The following is a 6,289-nucleotide window of genomic DNA, read 5'->3' on the forward strand; positions in this document are numbered from 1 at the left end:
TAGAACACTTAATAGTTTAGCAAACTCCCTGATTTTATAGAGTATTTTCCTTCTTCGAAAGATTTATATAACTTGATTATTTGTGACTTTTTCTTATCTATTAATTCTAGGGTGTAGTCTACAGAATTGATTATAAAGCCTAAATACTTGCGTTTTTGACTGGGTATTAGAGAGCTCTTTTTGTAATTTACCACAAAGCCTAAATGTTCCAACAGCTTTATTGCTACCTGTACATTATTTGAGCAAGGGCAGAAGAGTTTTTAATGAAAAGTAAATCGTCAATGTAAATTACACAGAGCATTCCTAATGATCTTAATTTATTCATCACCGGTTTCATAATTTTTGTGTAAACATAAGGACTAGTGCATAACTCAAAGGGTAGGCATGTAAATTAAAATAATTTGTTCTGGAATCTAAAACGTAAGTATTTGCGAAACTCTTCGTGCACTGGCAACAAACAATACGCATCTTTCAAATCTAATGAAGCCATGTAGTCTCCTTGACTTAATAAAGCTTTTGCAGAGCGTATATCTTCCATTTTAAAGTGGGGGGTGGAGTAATAAATTTATTTAAATTTTTTAAATTAATAATAAATCTGCTGGACCCATCAGGCTTCGGAACTAGAAAATATGATGAAATGAATTATCCATTACAATCTTTACACTCTTCGACTGCTTGCATGGATAACAATTTTTCAAGCTCAGTCTTAATTTTAAGAGACTCTTCTGTCGACCAATTGGGTTCTTTTGGAGGATTATCTTGTTTGGGAAGCTCTTTGAAGGGAATTTTATACCGTTGCAACCATCGAATTATGCGTTCATCAGTAGTTACTTTATCCCAATTATTTATAAATAATTTAAGACGACCTGCGACTGGCTTTACCTCAGCTATTTCTTCGTCGACGTCTGACTCTTCGACCGACTCGAAGTCTTCGACGTACCCTGATTGGATCGTACATGCATTCCTCGACTTGAATCTTATTGTTGGACGTCTCTGATATTGACCCACCTGCTTGTATCTTGCAGGTAGGGTCTTAAAGTTTTCCTGATTCTTCGGTTTTTTACCGAAGATTTTTGAAGACTTGTCGGGGGCTTTGATGTTAGCGCACGATTTTTCAATAGTTTTCGCTTCCTTAACCTCTTCAGCGAACTTATGGCTCCGTAGAGTCATTCGTCTGGTTTTGTAGCGTCAACTATATTGGCTTTACTGATTTGCTTAGTAGAGGTGTAATAAAGGATTTTCTAGCTACAGAGTATTCATGGAAAACATCTGTCATTTAGTTTACCAGCATCACAGCAGAGATAAATTGTGAGAGTTTCCGAGTCAATTCCGTCTTCCGGCTCGTTCAGGATCATTGAGATTGCAGCCCCTAGGACTGACAATGCCGAGCCCACTGCATTTTGAATGTCAGCGAAATGTCCGTCTCGTTTCTTTGCAATATCTGTCATTACTGAAACAATCTTTAGATTGATCTTGGGAAACTTCTACAAACAAATCTCTTTTACGAGGATATTTCTAGAATAGTGCGATAAAACTATGATGGTAATCTCTTAGGTTTATTGTATCAAAAAAAACCAAGTGGTAGTATCATTAATTTTAAATTCAAAAATAAATTAAATCTATTCTAACCTAGGTGGTAGTAGCCTTAATTTTTCTTAACAAAATTATTATATTACAAAATTGTTACTTATTTATTCAATCCAAGTGATATCTACCTCGAAAAAACCTAAGTAACAAGTGATGGTATCTATAAAAAAATATGTGAAATTTTTTAATCCTGATGCGCCAATTACAAAGAGAGAATATATACATATTATATATATATATATATATATATATATACACCTAAACAAAATTATTATTATATCACAAAATTGCGTTTCCAAACTCAATCCAAGTGATACGTATACCAACCTAATGGTAGTAGCCATTTCTTCTTAACAAAATTATATCACAAAATTGCGTTACCTAATTCAACCTAAGTGATATGTTATTTCAAAAAAATATATTAATCTTTAAATTGCGCCAACTACAAAGAGAATATATATATTTCTTTGAAAAATAATTGTTGCGCTACTTTAAAAAAAATAAAACTCAAGTAGTACGTATCTTTGTATTCCCATTCAAGTGTCCTTCCATTCCAATCCAAGCTTTAATTCTTTTTATAATATTACAAAGAATCATTTTAATCACAAAGAATTAAAGAGAAATAACAGTATAAAATAAAAATATTTAATTCAAATAAAATAGATAAATTTTTCTTGTAAAAAAACTTGGCGCTGCTAGACTTCGAAATTTAAACATTAAAATTTAAACATTAGTACTAAGATTTTTGATTGAATAAAAAAACAATAAACATAATTTAGGGAAAAATGCGACAGGAGTAAAAAAGCAGCGCCAAGTTCTTTTACAAGAAAAATTTATCTATTTTATTTGAATTAAATATTTTTATTTTATACTGTTATCTCTTTAATTCTTTGTAATTATAATGATTTTTTGTAATATTATAAAAAGAATGAAAGCTTGGATTGGAATGGAAAGACACTTGAATGGAAATACAAAGATACGTACCACTTGAGTTTTATTTTTTTTAAAGTAGCACAACAATTATTTTTTAAAGCAATATATATATTCTCTTTGTAGTTGGCGCAATTTAGATTTGATATATTTTTTTGAAATAACATATCACTTAGGTTGAATTAGGTAACGCAATTTTGTGATATAATTTTGTTAAGGAGAAATAAGACTACTACCACTTAGATTGGTATACGTATCACTTGGATTGAGTTTGATAACGCAATTTTGTGATATAATAATAATTTTATTAAGGTATATATATATTCTCTCTTTGTAATTGGCGCAGTATTAAAAGATTTCACGTATTTTTTTTTAAATAATAGATACCACTTGTTACTTAGGTTTTTTCAAAGTAGATATCACTCGGATTGAATAAAGTAACAATTTTGTAATATAATAATTTTGTTAAGAAAAATTAAGGCTACTACCATCTAGGTTAGAATAGATTTAATTTATTTTTGAATTTAAAATTAATGATACTACCACTTGGTTTTTTTCGAGGTAACAACCACGCGTGTACTTGGCGCCTTTTTTTACCTTTTTTGAAAAAAGTAATTTTGTACTGTAAGATATTACGGGATACAATAAAAAGAGAAATAAGATTACAATTTGATTTGAATTAATAGCGTTATGCAGCATTGGACTACATGTTTACATATGTTAGCAACTTTATTTTAACAAAAGTTATAGATAATAGCAATTTTCGAAGACGAAGTATTAAAGAAATTAATCTTAATAATTAATGTGGTAAGGTATTATTATTGCTTTGACTAGATGCATAAAAATTAGTTGGAAGTATGATAATATCAATTTGTTGGGTGGTCTTCAACACTTTGAGTGCAATGTCACTCATATCTGCACTGAGAGAAAAATCCAGGCTTTTTTCCTACTAAAGTTGCTGGACATTTTTCTCAGTGTGGGTAACGCGTAAATTTTCGCACAAACCCTCTACAGACACATTTGTAACTGACGGTCTTATATATTTACTAACAAGGGAAAGCTCAGAACTGAACTCCACCGATTTCGATAAAACTTAACAGGATTTACAGAGAATTAAAGTTCCTCCGAATATAATAATCTTACCCTTATTTAGATGCAGGACGGTCTATAGTTTCCGAAATACTTTAATATATAATAAATTTAGTAGCGCCTTTAGTAGAATTCTTAGGACACTTATATACGAAATGATACGAGTAATTATGATGTAGTGGATATGGTAAAACTATCTTTCACAAGCAGTAAATTTAACCCGTTGTGGTCACATGGGGTCCAGTGGACCCCAGGCTTTTTTTTTTTTTTTCTTAAAAGTATACTATTTTGAGAGTAAAACGCACATAGTTTTTTTGCTCTATCTCAAAAAATTTTGATGAATATTTTTGTGAAAAAAGTCAAATTTTTCGAAAAAAAAAATTTTTTTTTTACGTTTTTTCAACATAAAAAATTGTTTAAAATTATTGGATTATTAAGAGGAAGTCATAAATTAATTCCAGTTCAAGGTTTGAGTCGATACATCAAAAAGAACGGAAATGGAAACTGTTGTGGGGTCCATTGGACCCCGTGTGACCACTACGTTATTTTTGGGAGGTGTGACCACAACGGGTTAAAAACATAATGTGAATGTCGTAAAAAACTTTCGCGTAAATTGTTTTGGAAACTATGTTAGTAATTTTTTAATATAATAATCATATAAATGTGTGTGTGTAATATACCAAATCAATCAAGTACTCGGCAGTATAGTATTGTTAAAACTTAATATTTATTATTTTAATTTTTCTCTCTGGATAAAATAAAATATAAGCGATCACAGAAGTGTTTTGTCATTCAAATATCTTTTTATTTAAAAATGACACGCAAGAAATCTCAGTGTATCATTTCTCGCTTCTGACGGGCGTCGAGCGGATTATCCTGCAAGCACAATAAAACTGAATAAAACAGTTTTTACTTTTCCAATCGAATAGAAAAAGCTTTATAAACAAAATAAAATAATGAGGAAGCAATGTGCAAATATTAAATTTATCATACTTAACACATCATACTTATACTTTCAAGAAACATCGAAGAAAAAATTTAGTGGATTAGAAACTTGCTTTTGCTTCCTCTTCATTTTATTTCACTCATAAAGTTTCCTCTATAAAGAAACCATATTATTTTATATTAATAATTATGTTGCTCTACTTTAAAAACAAGCTGGCTTTGAATAGGAACAATGCTAACAATATGTAATTATAAGGAAGCAACGTGCAAGTTTCTGACTTGTACTCTTTTTTTATTTATTATGATAGGAGATGGAATTAATTCAAATTAATTCAACTTTAATAAATAATTGGCAATAATTTTGATAATTCTGTTCACTACTAGTTGCAAAAATGATAACTATGCTTTGACATGTAAATTAAAAAACTGCTAACGAAAGTTGTTATGTTTTTACTTCTAAGTGTATTGCTTTGCGGCTTTATTTATTAAAACACTGCAATTATTGTAATACATGCTGTTTGATGATATTAAATCCTGCCGATATTTTAATATAATTTTATTTTTAATTTGGATCCTTATACAAAGCGACTCGTCTTGTTTCAATAGAAACAAACTATAGAAACTAAAGAAAATCTTATTATCTCTTCCTGATAAGGAGAGACATATGAAAGAAGACAAATGTTTATGTTTTACTTTAAAACTTAAGAGCACTTAAAAAATTCCAGATGCAATGGAAACAATAAGGAGAATAACTTTAAGAGTTATCCTCTATAATTGCAAACCTTATAACTTTAATACTTATGACTTTAACCTTATAACTTTAAACGTTAAAGTTAACCACATGAGATAAATCTTCTTCAAAGTTTACTTCCATAATAACTTTAGACTTAAGATCGAGAATCATAGAAAAACTTCAAAGTTAATGTTTTCTTACGATTATCTAAGATTTATTGAAATTACTTTAAAGCTACTTTTTTATTCCTTTAGAGTACCTAAATACTATTTTAAAGTCAGTTTTTAAAACCTTTAGTTTACTAACGAGATTATTTTAAAGTCAGTTTTGAAATACTGGAAACTTCTTAGATCATTTTAGATTAACTTTTTACACACTTTACATTACCTGAAAATTCCTTAAGTAAACTTTTATATTTTAAAGATTACTTTTACAGCTAAAATTACAATAAAATTAAAAGATGAAGAAAGAAGTGTGGTGTGTGTGTGTGTGTGTGTGTGTGTGTGTGTGTGTGTGTGTGTGTATCAGAGATATATTTTCTCGCATAAGATAAATACGATACTTACCACAGAATTGTGTGTGCCAAACGCCCAAACGCAGACGCATTCTGCGTCCTGGTAAAGTATAGTGTGATCACCGTTCACGTACTTACCTTAGGAATGCGATAACATTGAAAAAACTTAGAATACGATATGTTCCATTACATCGTCCACGTACTTATCTTAAAAATATAATAACACTAGAAATTCCTTAGGATGAATCATTTAAAGTAGACTAAAACTTTCCAAAAAGGTAATAAAAGACCCTCTTTTTAAGTCCTGTAAAAAGTAAAGTCTCGGAGACTGCAGAAACAGTTCCCAACAGTTCCTCGACAGTTTTTCAAAACGCAGTGCTTATTTAGAACATAGTTTATACTTTATTGTATAAATTTAAATCGATTGTAAGTAAAGTTGTGCTATAAATACCTTTTTTGTGGAATGAGAATTATCTACAGTAGTCAACGCC

General features: G+C 29.8%; 1 pseudogene; it reads right to left on the bottom strand.

The window, feature by feature from the left end:
- Positions 1-887: 887 nt before the first annotated feature.
- On the bottom strand, positions 888-1,448 carry LOC139822875 (uncharacterized; annotated as a pseudogene).
- Positions 1,449-6,289: the final 4,841 nt, after the last annotated feature.

Source organism: Temnothorax longispinosus, chromosome 12 (assembly GCF_030848805.1).
Source record: "Temnothorax longispinosus isolate EJ_2023e chromosome 12, Tlon_JGU_v1, whole genome shotgun sequence".
NCBI classification, from domain to species: Eukaryota; Metazoa; Arthropoda; class Insecta; order Hymenoptera; family Formicidae; genus Temnothorax; species Temnothorax longispinosus.